This window comes from Thalia democratica, chromosome 1 (assembly GCF_965202585.1).
Source record: "Thalia democratica chromosome 1, ktThaDemo2.hap1.1, whole genome shotgun sequence".
Classification (NCBI taxonomy): domain Eukaryota; kingdom Metazoa; phylum Chordata; class Thaliacea; order Salpida; family Salpidae; genus Thalia; species Thalia democratica.
This window is the reverse complement of record NC_139165.1, coordinates 39,321,023-39,341,614: the sequence shown is the minus strand read 5'-3', so window position 1 is coordinate 39,341,614 and position 20,592 is coordinate 39,321,023. Positions and strand designations below refer to the sequence as shown.

The 20,592-nt window shown below is 28.2% G+C and overlaps 2 long non-coding RNA genes and 6 other non-coding genes across 11 annotated transcripts; all 8 read left to right on the top strand.

Annotated features, from left to right (window-relative positions):
• The first annotated feature begins 891 nt into the window (after window positions 1-891).
• LOC145847178 (uncharacterized) lies at window positions 892-5,256 on the top strand. Its single transcript, XR_014371118.1, has 10 exons — window positions 892-921; window positions 1,310-1,362; window positions 2,766-2,818; window positions 3,620-3,678; window positions 3,871-3,923; window positions 4,163-4,234; window positions 4,422-4,491; window positions 4,659-4,711; window positions 4,999-5,061; window positions 5,234-5,256. It is a non-coding gene; the product is annotated as an uncharacterized LOC145847178 (long non-coding RNA).
• An 82-nt stretch (window positions 5,257-5,338) lies between these two features.
• On the top strand, window positions 5,339-5,408 carry LOC145849301 (small nucleolar RNA SNORD18). The gene has a single exon (XR_014372345.1). It is a non-coding gene; the product is annotated as a small nucleolar RNA SNORD18 (small nucleolar RNA).
• A 597-nt stretch (window positions 5,409-6,005) lies between these two features.
• On the top strand, window positions 6,006-16,195 carry LOC145847194 (uncharacterized). Of its 4 annotated transcripts, XR_014371144.1 has the most exons (39): window positions 6,006-6,073; window positions 6,256-6,297; window positions 6,571-6,627; window positions 6,797-6,848; window positions 7,045-7,111; window positions 7,325-7,389; window positions 7,566-7,624; window positions 7,826-7,879; window positions 8,072-8,135; window positions 8,316-8,375; window positions 8,549-8,609; window positions 8,861-8,909; window positions 9,208-9,270; window positions 9,455-9,512; window positions 9,762-9,822; window positions 9,990-10,050; window positions 10,212-10,262; window positions 10,497-10,561; window positions 10,742-10,793; window positions 11,040-11,088; window positions 11,336-11,394; window positions 11,600-11,652; window positions 11,848-11,933; window positions 12,130-12,183; window positions 12,355-12,418; window positions 12,597-12,654; window positions 12,909-12,973; window positions 13,153-13,207; window positions 13,438-13,494; window positions 13,724-13,778; window positions 13,970-14,037; window positions 14,225-14,279; window positions 14,463-14,540; window positions 14,753-14,823; window positions 15,001-15,080; window positions 15,272-15,357; window positions 15,533-15,610; window positions 15,796-15,855; window positions 16,085-16,195. It is a non-coding gene; the product is annotated as an uncharacterized LOC145847194 (long non-coding RNA). The 4 variants fall into 4 exon arrangements; XR_014371133.1 differs by lacking the exon at window positions 9,455-9,512; XR_014371155.1 differs by lacking the exon at window positions 9,455-9,512 and having other exon boundaries at window positions 15,796-15,850; window positions 16,085-16,108.
• On the top strand, window positions 7,427-7,502 carry LOC145849307 (small nucleolar RNA SNORD83). Its single transcript, XR_014372351.1, has one exon. It is a non-coding gene; the product is annotated as a small nucleolar RNA SNORD83 (small nucleolar RNA).
• Window positions 10,610-10,676, top strand: LOC145849296 (small nucleolar RNA SNORD31). The gene has a single exon (XR_014372340.1). It is a non-coding gene; the product is annotated as a small nucleolar RNA SNORD31 (small nucleolar RNA).
• On the top strand, window positions 11,709-11,784 carry LOC145849309 (small nucleolar RNA SNORD83). Its single transcript, XR_014372353.1, has one exon. It is a non-coding gene; the product is annotated as a small nucleolar RNA SNORD83 (small nucleolar RNA).
• Window positions 14,321-14,396, top strand: LOC145849310 (small nucleolar RNA SNORD83). The gene has a single exon (XR_014372354.1). It is a non-coding gene; the product is annotated as a small nucleolar RNA SNORD83 (small nucleolar RNA).
• LOC145849299 (small nucleolar RNA SNORD31) lies at window positions 14,866-14,932 on the top strand. Its single transcript, XR_014372343.1, has one exon. It is a non-coding gene; the product is annotated as a small nucleolar RNA SNORD31 (small nucleolar RNA).
• Window positions 16,196-20,592: the final 4,397 nt, after the last annotated feature.

Sequence of the window (20,592 nt, the reverse complement as noted above, 5' to 3'; positions counted from 1 at the left end):
TTATTTACGATTTAAAAATGTAAGCTTAAGAAATAACTACTAATATTTTTTTTTCACGCTAAACGTATACCTTTTTAAATTAAACAATATATCTTTAGTTTATACTAAACAAATATAACATTTATAATATTTTCACACCAATTAAAATAAAGTAAAAAGCAAAAATATACTTGATTTACACATTCAGTTGACTGTAAAAATATGCATTAAAATAAAAGTAAAAAGAGTTAGCTTTTTGTAAACAATATATTTAAATATAGATAATTTGCAACTAATGTTAAATGATATTAAAACAAAAATTAAACAAAAGTTTCTCAACTTATCAATTTTATTAAGACTTAACTCAAAATTTCAACTTTTTTTTGCTCTTTTAATTTTTATTTTTATGTTGGTGACATTTACAATTCAGAGCAGTGTTTTTGGTTTTGAAAATTTTTGGTAATTTTTGGCAACTATGCTTTTACAATACTGTATTTTAAAAGAAATCAAATGATTGAAAATGATGATTAAATAAAAAAAAAACCAGGATCATTTAAAAGTTTATAAAAACAAAAAAAAAAAAAAACATAAACACAAGTAAGCAAAAATTAAACATATAAATATTACAATAAGTATCCAAGTTAATAACGTTTCATATACAAAGGACAGTATATAATTTTTATCTTTTATCAATAATTTTTTTTCACTAACCTGAAAACTATATATCAATATTGACCTACTTTAAAAAGTTTTTTTTTTTCTAAACCAAACACTACACCATTGTCATTCTGTTCTTATAAGTTTTAAGTTTGTGCTGTGCTTTTTAACTTTAATTCTTCTATGTCAAACTATTGTTTTGAATGTTGAAAATTTTTGAAGTTATGGAAGTTTCATCTTTATCATTCTTCTGCATCCAGCCCACTATGGCACACACAACCCTAGGTGAGTAAATAACTGTCTTATCTCTAGAATTTTAGTTGACATTTTAATTATATATTTAAGTTATACTCTAATTTACATATAAAGTTATGTCTTTATTTTGGTAAAATTTACATTTATCAATAATAAAAATTAAAGATATTGTGTAAGGCTTCTGGCTAAAACTCTATCATTACACTAAATATACTTTTTGAGATATAGTTGATTAATTATTATTTCTATTATTATTTCAATTTGTGCAATGATGACCATTACTTAGGACACCTAAGGAGAGTGTGACAACTCAATGTTTAAAAACCAAGTTATTTCCACACTGAGCACAACATTTCATTGAAATATTTATTTTTGAGTAGTATTATCAGATATTAATTAAAATAATTTTTGTCTATAGATACATTCTCTGCCAATGGAACAATCTGTGCACATCCTCAGCCAGTGTGAAAGGTTGGTTATCAATAATTTATACAGATATATAATACATTAAGTATTATATTTATGCTAAAATGGATAGTATTATATTAAAAATAATATATTATAATATACTTCATAGTGAATAATTACTAAAATTCATATTTAAATATTCATACATCTTGAATATATAGTTGATCCAGAAAATGTTTAATAGGCAGAAAATAAATATTATTTTATTAGCTTCATATTAGTAAGTATCCACTCAAGCTAATTATTATTAATACTTGATTTTCATCCTAAAGTTAATCCAGAATTTATTTAATGGAATGAAACCATGAGATTTAATTGAAGTTTTAAATAGACTACCTCCTATCAATAAACTTATAATTTTAATACTAAGTTATGGCATGTAAAATTTATTAATAAAATGAAAGTAATTGGTTAAAACATTCATGGTCTCTCTAATGCTGCATATCTAATCCAGTTGTTCCATCACATGGTATGCCATGACAAAGTAAAGCAAATCATGATTGTGATATTAAGGTATGGTAAGCAAGTTGTGGTAGAAAATAAAATATTGGGTCATAAGTATGGACTAAAATGCATCCTAATAAATAAAAAAATATAACAAGGTAGGAGGCAACACATACCTTACATGAGGGTTTGAAGAGGTACCTAACTCTAAGCATGTTTTAGTTAGTAATCTTACAGCATCAATGTAGGCCTATTCACAACCAAAAATAAAAAAATCTTGAGTTATTGTAAGACCTAATAACTGTGTATTCTGTAATAATATAATATTTAATTGATATTTTCAAAGTAACATACATAACCTTCTAAAAGGATATTTTAAAAATGGATAATTTTCAAACTGATTCATAACAATAAAAAAAGTTTACAATACTCAATTCAATCATTTTACCACCTAGCAGCTCTAAACCAAATTAATATACAACAATAATGGTAAATATGGGGATTGTAAATGCGTTATATAAGTGGATAATAATTGAGAATCCAGTACATACTAATTAAAATTCAGTAATAAATCAGCATAGTGATGTCACATATAAATATTGAAAAACACTGAAATATAAGTTGGTCAACTTAAAAAAGAATTGATATTAAGATATTAAATGCTGATAAAGTGAATTACTAAACTTCAATTTTATTTATATAATTAAATTTAATTTCTCTACAAACATTTAAGGAAATTAATACCATGGGCTAAAAAAAGTTATAATTATTCAATTCTTTATTGTAATAAGAAATTTGTTAAATAGAAATTGTGCAATGATGACTTTTACTTAGGACACCTAACGAGAGTGTGACAACTCAATGTTTAAAAACCAAGTTAATTCCATACTGAGCACAATATTGTGAATTAATATTATCTCTAATTGTATTATACTTGAATAATAATAATGTTTATTTTACAGAATGGCTCACACAGGAATGGAGATAAAGAATGAACCTCAAAAACTGCATTAAGGTGATTTTTGTTTACTACGGAGCAGAATAAATTATAATCTAAATACAGGAAATTAAATCAATTCATTTAATATATAATACATTTATTCTTAAATGCTCACTAAAAAATTAAAACCTTTTTTTCGTATTCTTATAAATAAGGTTATCTATGGCCAAAAAATTATTAATTTCTAATTTGAAGTATAATATTTTCAATAACCAAAATTTTGGTAAGTTGAAGGCATACCTAGTAGAATAAGCTTATAATAAGAGTTAATTATATTTATCAATATCTAAATTATATTATGTAAATTAAATCAAGTTAATTGACACTTGTAGAAAAATAATGTTTGAATAACAATTAAATGTGAAGTTGGAAATACAATTTAGTAGTTATATGTCAAAGATGTTGAGAAGTATCAAAACTTAATAGATTAGTTGAAATGTAATAATATCATTAAGATACAGGATAAAAAAGTATCTAAAATTTAATAACAAGCTGTGCAGTCAAAAAATGACAATAACATAACATCAGTCCTATTCATATCATAATTTTATTGTAATGTTGTACTAAATATTGATACAAGTCCTTGAATTAAAGTGATATACCATAATTTTCAAATATGCAAATTTACAAAAATTGAACACTTTGCACATGATTAATGCATACGTGGCATTTGGTCAGAAAATGTCCAGATCCAAAATGTTCTATTTTGATCAGGACTCACTATGTCGATTCTCGTTTGATGATGCAAAATAATAAAAAGATTTCTTATGAACCTTTTGAAACAAGTGATAAAAATTTAACTTTGCTTTTTTGCAGATGGTGCTACTGAACTCAAACAATACTTGTGATGACCAAAGCAACTTGTATTGTGAAAGGTGTGTAACTTGTATTTTGATTAATTAATAATTTAATAACAAAGTTATGATGACTTCCGTGCACCACTCTTGAATTCGATTTGTGTAGAAAAAAACCGATTTTACCCAAATACCTCTGAACTTTTAATTAAATAAAATTATTATAAATAAGCAGGTAAACAAATTTTTAAATTTTGAACACTATTTAAACAGATGCAGAAACAAAGAATGTAGCAGAAAGAAAACAAGGCCCACAAGGGTTTAAGGTGAGTCAAACAGTATAAATCACTGTAAAATTATCTCAAACTATGGGCATACATTTTGCTAGAACTTGGAAACTTTGACTGTGTTTCAACAAGTGTAGGTCGTATGCAAAATCAAAATAATTCTGAAACCTGCCTAGGCAGTGATTTTGGAATTGACATTTCATTAAATAATACAACAAACCTATTTGAAATTAATTGAATAGTTTTTGAGTAAATTATTAAATTTTAATATATTATAGAAGGAAACTCATCATAGAAAAAGAGAAGTTGCCCTAATGTCCACCTTAGAAGACAAAGTAAATATTGTCATGGTTAGTAAATAAATAAATTTTTTTAATAATATTTCCATTAAAATTAATGATGACTTCGTGCACCACTCTCAAGAAGGACAATGTGGAAAATTTACGAATTTTACCCAAATAACTCTGAATATTTTAAAATTAAAAAAATAGATATTATGATTATTTATTTGATGTCTAAACCACCTTTTATATGCAGATAACTTCCACTTTGAACCACTTACAGCTGTATTGGAAGCCCAAACTTAACACTTACAGTGCTTCTTAAGGTGAGTATTCATGTAAAAAAGTTATCTATTGAAATTTAAAGCTTTGATGACAATTTAGAAGCGCTTACATATATTTTTGATGACTTCTCTATCCCACTGAGCTTGAAAAGTGATATAAAAATAAATAAAAAACATTTATCATACAACTAACTTGTTTTTTTTTACAGACAAAAGCAACTTGAATGCCAAGTTAAGACCAAGAGATTGCAAGACTGACATAGTTGGTATTTTTTTATCTTGATTTTTACCTAAACCTTAATCAAAGTTTCAAGAATTTTATAAATGTAATCAAAATTAAAGTGCAAATAAGTTCCAAAGCTTTATTTGATTGAGTATTTGGCGTTCCCTTTGCAAAAACTAAAAATCTTGGCTTGCTATGTGTTCTTCACCTAAATTAAATGTGATCTACATACGTTGTCAATTGACATTCTATCTGGTAAATAAATAAAATTTATTACTTAAAAAATTGGATAATACCAAAATACTAACTAAAAATCAATCCAACAGAAGCATTGTGACAGCAGAATTTCCTTGCCATCTTATCACCACAAGACAAAACCCCTTAATAAGGTATGATAATTAAATACAATTTATTTCCATAATTAAGCATTATATTTAACATGATAGAAAATTTTTGTGTCAGATATGCATTGATGATACACCCAGCTCTCTGAAAATACATTTGTTCATTCAAAAAAATGAAAAGTTTTAACTTAGCAATATAACAAATATTTATTTCCAGAATTTTCCTTATAAACTGGACCTGAAGAGCTTGTGGTCAGAAAATACCACAGTTAAAGTGAGAGACTTAATTATTTGTGTAAATGTTTGAATATGTATAAACTTATACAAATGATCAGATTAACTTCTGGTCCGTGTTTTTGACACCTAATGATAACAATAGAAGCTCTGATAAAAATAATATAGATAAACCAATAAAATAATTAAGATATATTTTTTTAATACTTACTCTTTTACAGATTCAACTCGTACAGTTCCTTTTAGTAGTATCCAATTTCCAAAGCATCAAAAGGTAATTGTTTTAACTATATCTTAAAAAACTGTCCTCAAAAAAGCACCATTCTAATGCACATATTACTTATTGGTTGTCGAAAGGGACTAAATTAACTAGGTGTTGTGTTTGTGGGTGAGTGGGCAGATTTAACACGTATTTGCCTCACTCAAGAACACAACATACATGTCTATTATAATGTATGTCAAATACCAAAATAAACATATTTCTAAATTATTAAAAATAAAATTTACAACAGACATCCCCTTTTTAATCCTAAACTGGTAATGGATGGACCCACACTTCTGCTATACTAACTGGTTAGTATTTAATATTTGACAATCACTTTTTTGACTAGTATTTCTTAAGCAATGATGATCTTTTGATAGGGACAACTGATAATATTAGTGATTATTTATCGTTTTCTGAGCCTACAATTACAAATTGAGTTATGTTTTGTTTAGTTCTGACCTAACAAAATTTTTACACAAGCTTTATTCTAGAACAAGTCAGAAACAACCAGTACCACAAAGAATATCCAGATGAAATTGTGAGCAAGAAGTTGTAAAGGTAAAAATAAAATGATATTTCAAAACAATCTATTTACGCACTAAACTATATGATGAGATTAAAGGCATAGTTCACCTGAATTACTGGGATGACAACTTACTTTGCTGAAAAATAAATAAATTTAAATAACCAAAACTAGCTGTTGTTATTATTAAAAATTAATGTCATAAAATTGTCAACAGGTTCACCATCAACTTGGATACCCGACCAAAACAGCTTCTAAGGTAAAATTTTTCTTGTAAAACAAACAATTTCTACCCTGTTGTTGCTTGTCTGTCAGTTTCTCAATAAACTAAAAGCAGATTTTATATATAACAGGAAAATTAAATAAATTTACATTTAACCGTGCTTGATTTCGCAACATTGATGTTTGAAAGCCTCCGTGATGTAAATACATTTAAATAAACCAACTTAAATATTAATAGAATTAATACTAAATAAATGATCTGTAAAGATGGCTATATAACAAGTAATAAAATGTGTTATTTATTTTCCAGATTAACTATTCACCAAAAGTTGATAAAAGAAACTAAGACCACAAACATCAACAAGAGGTAAGATGAAGTTAATTGATATTGAAAATAGATTAATATATTGTAAATGATGCCTAACAATCCAACTCTGAAGTTAAAATGTAGTTTTCAAATGAACCTCTGATACAAAATATAATAAATTAGTTTTCAAGCTAGTAGTTACAGTGGACTAAACTTGAAAACTTTTCAGACAGGCAAAAACTTCTTGTGGGAAGACTAAACAACCAACAAGTTCTTATATGGTAAGTCCTGAATAAATTGAATTAACAAAAAAATTAAGCAGCTGATGATGTTAACTTAATTCTGCCAAATGTATGCAATTTGTAGTAGGATTTGCAAATGATATGAACTACCGTTTTTAAACTGAAGCTTAAAATGACACTAAGTGAATCATAAATAAGTAAAAGCTTGATTTGAAACTTGAATTAATTTATTCAGAATCTTCTGTCACACCATGGAAAAAAGGTTGAGAACAAGATGGCTAAGCAATACAACTCATGTTAAGGTATGTTTTTCATTATTTTTTATTGTACTAATAAGAATTATTCAATGATGTTTTGGTAATTTGCGTCTGAAGAGCTAATAGGTGATGGTTGCCTGCCATTAAGTAAACCATTAGTATTCACTGTTGATAGTAATTATGTCTGAGATGAGACTAAAAAGTTTTACAATAGATTATTTAGTATGCAAGAAATCAATTATTAATATTTTATTGCAGGCGCAGGAGAGCTACCAATAATTGAACAACCAGGTAGAATTGAAAAGCCAGCATTGACCAATAAGGTAAGCATCATATTGAAATATGTATTTATTTTATGAAGTCACAAGATGATTTGAATAGTTAACAGTAGCATTTTGCAATGTAGACCGTGATCTATCACCCTTTTCTGATGGCTCAAAATATAAAAAACACCAAACAAGTATATTTGAAAATATTTTAATCATAATATTTTTTGCAGCTATGACGTTGGACAACTTAATCAAGCACAAGATGAGCACTATAGATGGGTAATTTGAGGTTAATAAATGTTTTATGTTATTTAGTTTTATTATATTGAACTAACTGCAATGATGATGTTTCCACGTTCGCAGTTTCCACTGAATACTTTTTAAGTAGATGACAGCGAAAATCTTCCTTGGATGTCTGAGCAGTTTTTAACATAAATGTTGTTTTTTTCTTGAAAATTATAAGTTCAACTAACAATTAAATTTTTTCTAGAATTCTTCCATGCCACTGATCGTACATTTGCAAATTTCCACACTTCAACAAAAAGTGAGTTGAAATTATAATCTTTGTATAAGCCATTTAATCAAGTAGATAAAAAAGCAGTGATGATATTTTCTGTCAATCCCCAGAAATGAGATTTTTCATGTTGACAATTGCTAAATTCCTTAGCTTAAATATTAATAAATAATCTTATATTAATAAGTTGAAAAATATTCATCAAGATATATATTTTTACAGAGAATGGAACATTTATGCTGAAGTATCATTTACAATTTTCATCCCAATGATTTGAAGTTTACAGGTGAATGTTTTTCCAAGTTTAAAGTTAACAAAATTTTAAATATAAATGATGATAACCTGGAATTACCGTCTGAGATAATTATTATTGAAGACAACAATAAGGCTGTTTCTGATTCTAATAACTAAATGTATTAACTTTTAAGTCTGTAATTAATAATATTGACAAGGCAAATTTTTACAGATAACAGGAGTGTCCACTGCATATCCAAGGGGCCCACTGACCAATATACTACTGAATAACGTAAGTAATTCATGTATCTTATTAAAATAAATTTACATTCTTTGCTTTGATGACAATTTAGAAGCGCTTACATATATTTTTGATGACTTCTCTATCCCACTGAGCATTAAATCAATAATTACTAAACTTTTTAATTTAGATTGTAATCTCATAAAACAGAAATAATATTTTAGGACAAAATTACCCAATGTGAAGCAAAAACATGATCAAACCAACAACAAAAAATAAGTAAAGGTAAATTTTAAATATTATTTATCTTATATTATTATAATACTAAATAATAATATTTGCATTATTTAAGCCGACTAGTTATCTTTCACATAGATTATTAGCGACATACGATGCATACATTGAATACAATACATGGTCTGAAAATAAAAGAGATATGTGACTCTTCAAGACTGATTTGTGACAAATTTTTAGTTGAATTAAATTTTTGAAAATATTAACATGGCAGTGAAATTTAAACGAGTAACTATTTACAGAACATCTCTGAAGCCTAACTAGTCATAGGAGATCTCGAAATCAGCCAAGGTAAGAATAAAATTATCAATACTTATAACTTAAAAACATATTAGGTTATGGCACTACCCACACCAGTTTCTATGTTTATAGGCCTCATAACTGTTGATGTATCCGTTCCAACGTTCTGTTGAAACGTTTATGTTGAGTGTGACGGTGCCGTGACCTGAAACCAAATACCCTTTGTCATAGTTCTAATAAAAACACCTCATTGTTTTATTAGTCTCCACTCAAAGTTACATTCTATTTTTATTATTTCAATAAATATTTCAATACTTCAGTACAATTCTAAATATGTCAATAATTTCAGGTCAACATGCAACCAATGATGCATATGTAACTTTCCAGGGCAGGGACAACAAATTTGTTTGAGGTAAGTAAGTGTTCTAATAAATTTTGAATTTTCTTGTCTTAATCCAAATGATATTTAAATGATGCCTAACAATCCAACTCTGAAATTAATATGTGGTTTTCAAATGAACCTCTGATACAATCAAGATTTAAAAAATGTTAATATAGAAAAAGTTGCAAGGTTAAGAAGTAAAATAATTTTTCAGACACAACAATCTCAAATTGAATCAATTCTTAGACTACTGGTTGGATATCTGCTTGGATGTAGATTTTATTTATATATGAATGATACTATATATTTTAATTAAAAAGCGCAAATAAGTTCCAACGCTTTAATCAATGAAGCAATTGGCGTTCCCTTTGCGAAAATTAATTTAGTAGAGAGATGTGTAATTGTCAAGTAGACAATGCTTGGATGATATAAGGAACTCTCTAACATTCTTTTTTCATAAACATTAAAATCATACTTAAATTCAAGTTTCTACAATTATTAATTTTTCTAAATACTTGTAGGACTTCAGAAAATATTAAGCAGAAAGGTTAAAGATCCTCCGAACCAAGAACATCAATGAATGTAAGTTTTTACACTGCATTGAGTAATTGTACAGTTATGTTGAACATGATAGAAAACTTTTGTATCTGATTTTTACTGACGATACACCCAGCTCTCTGAAAACAAATAAGAAATAGTAAAAATGAATATTTTGTTATAACAAAGTTATAAGCTGTATTATTTTTTAGATTGATGCCCAATCAAACTTCACAAGTGTCCAGTCCTACCTGTCCGATGCACATCTTAACGGTTAGTTAATAATTTATATAGATGTTTATCATTAACATTAATTATAAATGATGATCAATTTCAACTGATCTCATTGATGATTTTTTCGTCAGCTGATATAAATTCATATTAAAATTATCAAATTTAATTCTAAGCATGTATTAAATAAAGCAATTTTACAGATATGTGGAACATCAGTGCATTTCTCTCTTCAAAGATTTGTGCTGGAGTAGGTTAGTATACTCGAGCAAATAATTAAATAAAATTAATTTAAAAAAAATAATAAAAGGATAAGATATAAAATAAGAAAAACTTCAAATATTAATTAAGCTATGATGATATTTTCTGTCAATCCCCAGAAATGAGATTTTTTCATGTTGACAATTGCTAAATTCCTGAGCTTAATATTAATAAAACTATTATTTTAAAAATAAACTTGACTGAGATTAACTTCTATGATTTTTCAGAATACCGGAGTGTAAATCTTCAGCGTCCTTACACTCGAGTCCACCCTAATAGAAAAGTTATAAAGGTCAGTTGTATTTTTTATTATTAATTCAAATTTAATTAACTAAGTCAAATTTCCAATGATGACTTCAATGTCGCCCCAGTCTGACTTTTTCTGACGACTGACTTGTTCTGAAACTGAAATATAAAATAATTAAACTATCATTCATACAATAACATTTTACTAAAATAATTTATTTTTCAGATTGTACCAATCACACTTCTGAACTACTGATGAGCATCATACTTCAGATATAGTGAGTTAAATTATGAAGAAATAAATTTTTGAAAGTTTTTTCAAATGCAGTCAAATTCCTGCTCAAAGTTCAATTTTTTGCTGGGCCAATGCTTTGATATAGAAACATCTAAATTTTCACTTGCCAATTGTGCATGTATTTCAATTGTGAAAAGTGAATTTTTAGTGACATTTAAAATCAGTTTTACAAAGTATATTTTTTCTAACAATTATTTTATAACACTTGCTAATACATTTTTTTTTGCAGTCTTCAAAGCCGAGAAAATGCAAATGTCCGTTGGATTAAACCAATCAAGGTGAGAGAAAGTAACAATATAAATTAAAATTAAATATTTCATATCAATGAAGATACTCTATCCTTGCGCTCATAGTATTGCAATGTTTAATATTTTTACGAGTATCTTGGTACTTGTAACTATATTTTGCGTTGCAATGTGTAGACAACCGGGGTCTTCATATTTTGAATATGGGACTGAGATATTAGTTTATTAAAAATACATGATGCTAACATAAAACAAAATTAAACAAACAATATTCATGCAGGTACAACCTAGAGTTTTGGGTGTATTATGGAAGAAGTCCCTTGTTATTAATGCATTAAGGTGAGTTATCATTAAAACTGATAATATAACGTAGTAACAAAATAAAATAGCTAATGATGCTAACTTAATTCTGCCAAATGTATGCATTTTTTAGTAGGATTTGCAAATGATATGAACTACCGTTTTAAACTGAAGCTTTTTGACAACTAAACAATAATAATCTAATTAACATAAAAAACAAAATTAAGTTTGCTATGTTTAACAGGTAGATAAGTCAACCTGAAGCATTGTCCCTCACACACCCAGACCAAATCAGTGGTAAGTACTTGTAAGATTTTTAAATAATTTGGTTAAGTAACAAATTTAATTTCAAAGTCACAAGATGATTTGAATAGTCAACAGTAGCATATTGCAATGTAGACCGTGATCTATCACCCTTTTCTGATGGCTTCGAACTAAATAATAAAAAAACATTTATTTAACAAAAAGCTTGATAAAATCTAATTTTTACAGCTAGCGAGACTGAACAATTGCGCAATTATCAATAAGAACACAGCACAAACCAATGCCCCCACTGAAAGATGAATTGGTAATTTCAGGTAAATCCTAAATATTTAAATTATAAATAATATACTGCAATGATGATGTTTCCACGTTCGCAGTTTCCACTGAATACTTTTCAAGTAAATGACAGCGAAAATCTTCCTTGGATGTCTGAGCAGTTTTTGTATAACAATTTTATTATACGAACTAAAAAAACAAAAAGAATAATAACAAACACACTCTACACAACAGGCCTCCTAGAATGAAAGCTGTAATGATGTTTCAAAGTCAATCAGTACGTGATAAGTAAGTGATTTTAAAGTTTTTAGTTCGTAAATTTTTAAGCAACGATGATTCTGTCTCGTTCGTCAGATACAATTTTGTTGACCCATCTCTAAGAAGTCCTGAGCTTAGTAAATTTTTTTTGTTAAATTCTCGATAATTTTAAGAGAAAAAATATCAAACAAATTTCTGCAGACGCTGAATTTGAAACAAGTAACAATGATGCATTCGAATGTCGCCAATAGAATTGCCCCAATCGGTACGTTTTAGATTGTAGTTGTTGTTTTTAACAAAATTAATATATACTATATGAAGAGATTAAAGGCATAGTTCACCTGAATTACTGGGATGACAACTTACTTTGCTGAAAATAAATACATATTATTATATTATAGACTAAACAATAATTTTATAAGTAACGCTAAGTTTTATTACAGAATGACATGACTACGTGATGTGACCAAGCGATCAACACAACAAGATTCTAAATATGAGGCAATTGATTTATTAATTTTACATGAATAAAAACAAAAAATTTTCTACCCCTGTTGTTGCTTGTCTGTCAGTTTCTCAATAAACTAAAAGCAGATTTTATATATAACAGGAAAATTAAATATTTACATTTAACCGTGCTTGATTTCGCAACATTGATGTTTGAAAGCCTCCGTGATGTAAATACATATGAATACAAAACTTTTTAAATCAATTGTACATGATTAACACAATATTAAAAGTATTTATTTTTACAGATGCTTGTTCAATAGATGCCAGCTCATATGAATGAGAATGCTTGTCTAACAGCAGCTCAAATTTGGTTAGTTAATTAAGTAAAATTAAACTTTATGTTTTGTTTTAAAAATTTGTAAATGATGCCTAACAATCCAACTCTGAAATTAATATGTGGTTTTCAAATGAACCTCTGATACAAAATAGTTCTATAAGTAAATTTTTAGATTTTCAAAGTTTTAGGATTCAACAATGATTTAATTTCAGGCTCTCTCACACTCGTTTCTTATGGAGATTTATCAGTTTGGCTGCTACTTACTAAGTGAGTTGATCTTTTATACTTTATTTTTAGCGCAAATAAGTTCCAACGCTTTAATCAATGAAGTAATTGGCGTTCCCTTTGCGAAAATTAATTTAGTAGAGAGAAGTGTAATTGTCAAGTAGACAATGCTTGAATGATATAAGGAACTCTCTAACATTCTTTCCAAAATATATTGAAAGTAATTTCTGTTAACTTAATTGTATAAAAGATTAAAAGCAATATAATTACAGATTTTGTATGGATTTCCATTCTATATGTACAACCCATCTACTTGCATTCAATATCAGGTTAATTAAATTTTTTATTTAAATTATTATAAGGCATTGGTATTGAGTTTTAGCCGTTTTGTATCGTAAAGGGGTAAAAATTATCTGGTGCTAAAATAATATCAGAGAGAAATGTGTAATTGTTGCTTATTATTTGAGTGAACAATATAAGGGATCTCTCATACAAACATTTAAAATTTTTCATTACTATCAAAATATGTGAATTATATTAAATAATTTTAAATTTTAGGTCGAACTCCGAGCAACTTAAATGGATTTCTGAAAGAGCTAAATTTATGAAAAAGGTTAGTACAAAATTAGTAAAAAAAATCTGGATAAAAACCAATTATATAGTAAGCAATGATAATATTTTCTGTCAATCCCCAGAATTGAGATTTTTTCATGTTGACAATTGCTAACTACCTGAGCTTAAATAGATATACAATAAGTATTTTACAACATTTTGCTGCATAGTAACATAAAATTTTTATTTCAGATGAAAGAAAATCTAGTAAGAAGCCAGCCAAGAAGTAACCAATGAGATTGCAGATGAATTGAATGCAGGTAGATAAACCATTTTGAATTTAATTTAATAATAATTTTTTAAAATGAAGATAAACTTGGAATTACCATCTGAGATAAACTATTATTGAAGACAACTATGGCTGTTTCTGATTTTTGTAAAAAAAAAAAAAACTAAAAATTGAGATTCAATAAATTGCAACTAATATTAAATTAAAATTTATAACAGGTATAACATGCGATGATTAAAGTAACCAGACTCATGCTGGAGTATTTCAAGCAAGGTAAATTGTAAATTATATTTTATGTGTAAAAAATATACAAAGTCACAAGATGATTTGAATAGTTAACAGTAGCATTTTGCAATGTAGACCGTGATCTATCACCCTTTTCTGATGGCGTATGTTCTGATAAAAATTAAATAAAAAAATTTACAATTGTAAGTCAAGTCTTTTTATTTTTTGCAGATACCAGCTTCGATATTTTTTAGATACCTGCTGTCTACTAAAATAGCAGAAGCTAATGAAAACAAATTTGCCTAAAAGGTGTGTTTTAAATTTTTATGAATTATACTAGGTATTAAAAATATTCAATGATGTTTCGGTAATTTGCGTCTGACGAGCTTATTGGTGATGGTTGCCTGCCATTATTTAAACCATTAGTTTTCGCTGTTGTTAGCATTTATGTCTGAGATAATTTAAATGATTAACACTTAATTAATGAAGCTTATTATATCTTAAATTAATTAATTTTACAGTGTTCCCAGCTAATCACCAGCCAGTCTTTTAAAGTACTCGATTAAACAAGTTTGACCAATTGACAACAAAGGTAAGTTGTGATATAAGTTTCAATTGTTGGTAAACACTAAAATTTTCCAATGATGACCTCTATGTCGCCCCAGTCTGAATTACTCTGACGACTGACTTGTTCTGAAGCTAAATATTGATTTAAAATTTCAGTGATAATGTCTATTTTATAAGTGCTAATTAAATCTTGTCTTAAAAGGTTGAGTCAATGCAATCCTGTGAACACAGCCAGACAATGAGATCAAATGATTGATCTTAAATCAGGAAGCAACTGCGAAGGTAAATATCAAGTTAAATTTTTTTAATGCAGTTTTGTAATAAATAAATTTAAATTAATAAATGATGATTTTTTATACCATCTTTCGACTGAACAAAAGCAATGTCGAAAATTATTATCTGACAATTAACAAAAATTATTTCTGATAAATTCATTATACTAATCAGTTATTTTAACAAAAACTTTTTCACAGAAACTGCTGGGTATACTTGTGATTGCACTGGTCTTGTCCATCTAATCACGAAGAGAATTCTGATTGTACATTGGACATCTAACTAGGTAAATACGATTGTTATTATTATTCGTGTAATATGCAATGTAACAATGATGAATTTTTATACCATCTTTCGACTGAACAAAAGCAATGTCGAAAATTTTATATCTGACACATTACCTTTTTCAAAAAAACTTAAATATTTCGAAGTTGATGAATAACAAATTTATTTATCTACAGTGTTCTGTTTTCAATCGCGATTTTACCAGTTCGTTTTCGAGTGAAGAAAGCTGGAATGACACCCTGATAACTAATAAGGTAAATTTGCTTACTTGAAAATAAATTAAAATTAATTATACCATAATGATGAGCATTCCACAAGACAGAATGAATTATTTGTTGAGTTGGGTGAGATCCTGAATGGTTCAATAAATACCGAAATAAATAGTTGGTATCAAATAACTATCAAATAAGTTTTTAATAAAACAATCATATTTTTTCAGGTGCTGCTGAATTGAGGACGGAGATGACCCGACGAGCACAGAAGCTGCGGAAAATGTCAGGTAATTTGATATCTAAATTCAAATTTTACTTTTACCAGCGCAAATAAGTTCCAACGCTTTATTCAATGAGGTAATTGGCGTTCCCTTTGCGAAAATTAATTTAGTAGAGAGAAGTGTAATTGTCAAGTAAATAATGCTTGAATGATATAAGGAACTCTCTAACATTTCCTTTAATTTAAAAAGTACTATTTCAATTTTTTTCAAATTTAAACAGCTTAATTCTCAACAGAAAACCAGCAGTCCATGATGTGACAAGCAGCAGCTATCGGCAACAACAACAACCAGTCCTCATTTAGTTAAAATATTTGTGTAGTTCTGTGAATAAATTCGAAACAGTACATTTGCTTTGTTCTTATTTGTAAAATATTATAATCTGTTAAACCGTATAGATTCGTCATTGTCAGCGATACGATTAACTTAATTGGTAATTGTCTACTCATTACTAAGTGCTTGATAGGCCAATAATACGGTGGATGTGGCTATGACATAAACCACATGTGGCTGATACAAAATATATAAATCAATATAAAAATTTTCAATATACCAATTTCACTTTGTCACCTTAGGTTGATCGTCACGAAGGTTTTTGAAACTTACTCTATATTAGTCACGAGGTAGATTTTCTACATATGTAATGAATACAAATGTAAATAATTGAAAATTTTGCAATAGAAGAGTATTAACTTAATTCTAAATGTTTCAATTTCTCATAATAGATTTATAAAAATCCCAGCTTAATTAACTCACGTTTTGCACTCGGTGGAACAAAAAACAATAGCTGCAAAAAACCAGTATAAAAATCTGTAACAAAGTTAACATCCATCGATAATGCCAGGCCCTAATGCAATTTCAAAACTAACTTGGATACAGGGTTCTTATATAGGAATATCTTATTTACTTCCCTGAGTGACCAGCTACCTGAGAAATCCTCCCTGAGTCCCTTTAAAATCGTAAGAAGTTAATATTATATAAATAAATTACAATGTTAATTAAACAAGTCGCAAGTGTAAAATGAATCTTAAACCTGAGAAAGGACCAAAACTGCCTTAAGTTAAAACGAGAACGATTTTCTATTACATTTTCTTAGCGTGTGGTAACACTTTATAACAGTATAAAATAGTGTCAGATCCAATATAACATGGTTGCCACACACTCAGTAGGACCTTCTTTAGCAATGAAAACAGATCTGCCTATAATTCAATTTTATTAGTTAATTATTTATAAATTGTAGATCAGTTCTTTTAGTAATTAGATAAGTGCAACATTTAATTAAAGAATAAAAACCACCTAAATTCGCTATTTTCGAAATCCCTAATTGAACTTTTTATTTAAGAATTCTATTATCTGAAGTCGGTAGCTAAATCCATCTTAAGTAATTTTATCACCTCAACTTTGATATAAATTTATATGGCGAAGTTTTAAAATGCGAAATTTCGTATCTTATTTACTTGTATTTGTAAACGAAGAAAACAACTGCCTAATACAATTCCGACGCTCTGTTAGCAGAAACACTAAACTTATGAGACATGAACATTTATCCAAAGCAAGGTTGTACTTAGAATTAGATAGCTGAAAAAATTAATAAAGTTGAAAAAGGAACAGTTTTTGTTTGTTAACGTGTATTCTCAATCTTCTCAAAAACTTATGGTAGAATATTTAATGGTATTTATTTGTTTTACTCTCTTAGGACAATGTTTTTGATTTGAAATTAAATGTGCTGTAAAAGAATCTAGTTGAAACTTTCTTTAAACTAAAAGAATAATAGGTAAACTAATGCATGTTTAAAGACGTATTTAGAAAACAGTTTCTAATTAATAAAGTTAAATAAATAATAACATTAACACATTTTTACTTTTATAATCTTCTGTGTCCCAAGTTATTTGAATAAATTGGAAAGTTTCTTTTCTATATACAGATACAGAAAAGGTTGTAAAACATTACAAATAAAATTTTTCTATGATAAACTTTATAAACCAAAAAATCTATATCTAAAGAAAGTACTAGTTATAACTAAGTCTTTGCGTAAATTCGTGTGGAAAATTTATCCAAAGGATGGTATTGCATTATTATAAACTTGGATAAAAGGTGACAACATTGCATTGTAGCAATTGAATTGGTTAATTACAAATCCGTTTTATTTTACCTGTAAAGTTGAATTTGAACTTTTTTTAAATACAAGTAAAGATTTGATCAGATAACTGTGAGTCGTTTTTTCTGATAAGCAACTTGTAGTTTCAATTTAATATCTGTTTCCAATGTTATTATTAGACTTTAATCTTGTTCAATCGATCTGCATTTTGCAAATAAAATACATAACCGTTCATATATCTCAGATCTTTTCGTAACAAAAACAGAACTTTATTGTATTTAATTTAGTTCAAAATAGCATTAAGTTTTTTACTTATAATCGGTGGCTGGATATAAAACAGTAGGTTGACTTTGTTTCTTTTTTAATTTAAACTGAAATAAGTACAGCTTTATCTTGCCTCTACAAAAAAGTCTACTAATTAAATTCTACTAGTTATCATCATAAAAAGAATCCAACAACGATTAGCTAGTTATCATTGTTCTTATGTAAAGATTTTATAATCCCTAAAAATATTTATATTAGTTATATATTTTACAACATAAAATATATTTTTGTCAATGATCATTAGTAAAAAAAACAAGTTAAGTGACAATGAAAACTAACCTTACAAAAACTTTAGTAAATATAAAACTTAACTTTTACTAACTATTAGCTATTAAAAGTTTTATGTTTAAAGAAAAATACAATAAAATTATATAAAAATAATTACAAGGCAAATTTATATAACAACTATACATATAGGAGAGCGGGTCAGAATGACACAGCGACAAAACGACACGGTCGTCAAATAGGCACGGTGCGTCACCTTGGCACGGAGGGTCACTTTGGCACGGCGACAAAATGACATGGTGCGTCACTTTGGCACAGCGACAAAATGACACGGTAGGTCACCTTGGCACGGTGCGTCACTTTGGCACGGAGGGTCACTTTGGCACGGAGGGTCACTTTGGCACAGCGACAAAACGACATTGTGCGTCACTTCGGCACAGCGACAAAATGACACGGTGCGTCACCTTGGCACGGTGCGTCACTTTGGCACGGAGGGTCACTTTGGCACAACGACAAAATGACACGGTGCGTCACTTTGGCACGGAGGATCACTTTGGCACAGCGACAAAATGACACGGTGCGTCACTTTGGCACAGCGACAAAACGACCTGGTGCGTCACTTTGGCACAGCGACAAAACGACACGGTGCGTCACTTTGGCACGGAGGGTCACTTTGGCGCAGCGACAAAATGACAGAGAAGGTCACTTTAGCACAGCGACAAAATGACACGTTGGCTTATAAGGGAGGAAACGACTTGTTTGGAAACTTCATTCTTCATTAGTATGGACAACAATCTTATTTTTCTATGAAACTTTTTGGTTTCCTGTTTTTTAACCGGTTATGTAGAATCAGCAACAATCACATCGATTAACTTTAAAAACAAAGACCGCAGGAATTTTTGATTGTGACTTCTAAAAATGAAGTGAAACACGTTATGTTTATACCTTCTATTGTCCATCGTCGTACTTATAAACAATATACTCATTTTTAAGCAGTAGCAAGGTGTTAGGTGTGCTTAATAAACGACAAACAATTATTTGTATCAAACAACGTGTACAAAGATGCAAAAGCAGCAACTTTTTAACAAAATACGACTGCCAAAATTAAAGGGAATTTATTTTTGATTTCTTATGAATGGAAAAAATTGAACAGTTTAGTACTAGAACTTGAAACTAGTAATAAAAATTAGAAAATGACTTGCCATTTTACGACTAGAAAGATAAAAACTCTTATAAACATATTTTTTAAACTTCAGCAACATTCTGATTTAAAAAATACAATCTACATTTTAGATCAATCATTCAGCACATCAAAACAATAAACTAGTAGATGTAAATACAGAGGAAAATTTGTTTTATAAACTAAAACTCAGACGTTATCGAAAACAACTTTTTTGCTGCTGTAATTCTAAATTTAAATGCGGTTCTTATTTTACGTTTTTATGCTTAAAAAAGTTAATACTTGCGCTCTTTTGGCGACTTAATAGGTTGCAATTTTGAACTAAAATACTGCGTTCCCTGACGACCTACGTTAATAGCAACATCATCAAAAAATCATTGTGCACTTGACTTAAAAGATCGAAATATTGCGCCTCTATGCGACTTATGTTAGTTGCAACATATATCGTGCACTTAGAAGTAGAAACATAATGCTCTTTCGCAAATAAAAATGTGCACCTAAGCACTAAAAATGCACAGATAAAAGTATAAGTACAAATAACCGCAAATAAATTAGTTTTTTTAGCAAAACATTCCCTACATCAAGCATCTCTTTAAATAAAACTCAATAAACCACTAATACACAGTTGTAATACAATTGTAGACTTGCTTTTATAAAATATAATTTTTTTTACTATTATTATCCTAAAACTTCGCAAAATAAAACATTATCGCAATTGATATTATCAAGATTTTAAACTCGTTAAAAAATTGATTAGTAATTATCTAAATTATTTTCTCGCTCCGTTTTTTAATGGATTAGGCGTCTGATTCCTATTAGAATATTCCTATAGCTCAGGCAACTCGTGGTCTCCAATGTCTCAATACAGATATTGAAGACCACGGGTTGCCCATGATAATTAGGTAAATAGAACATCGCT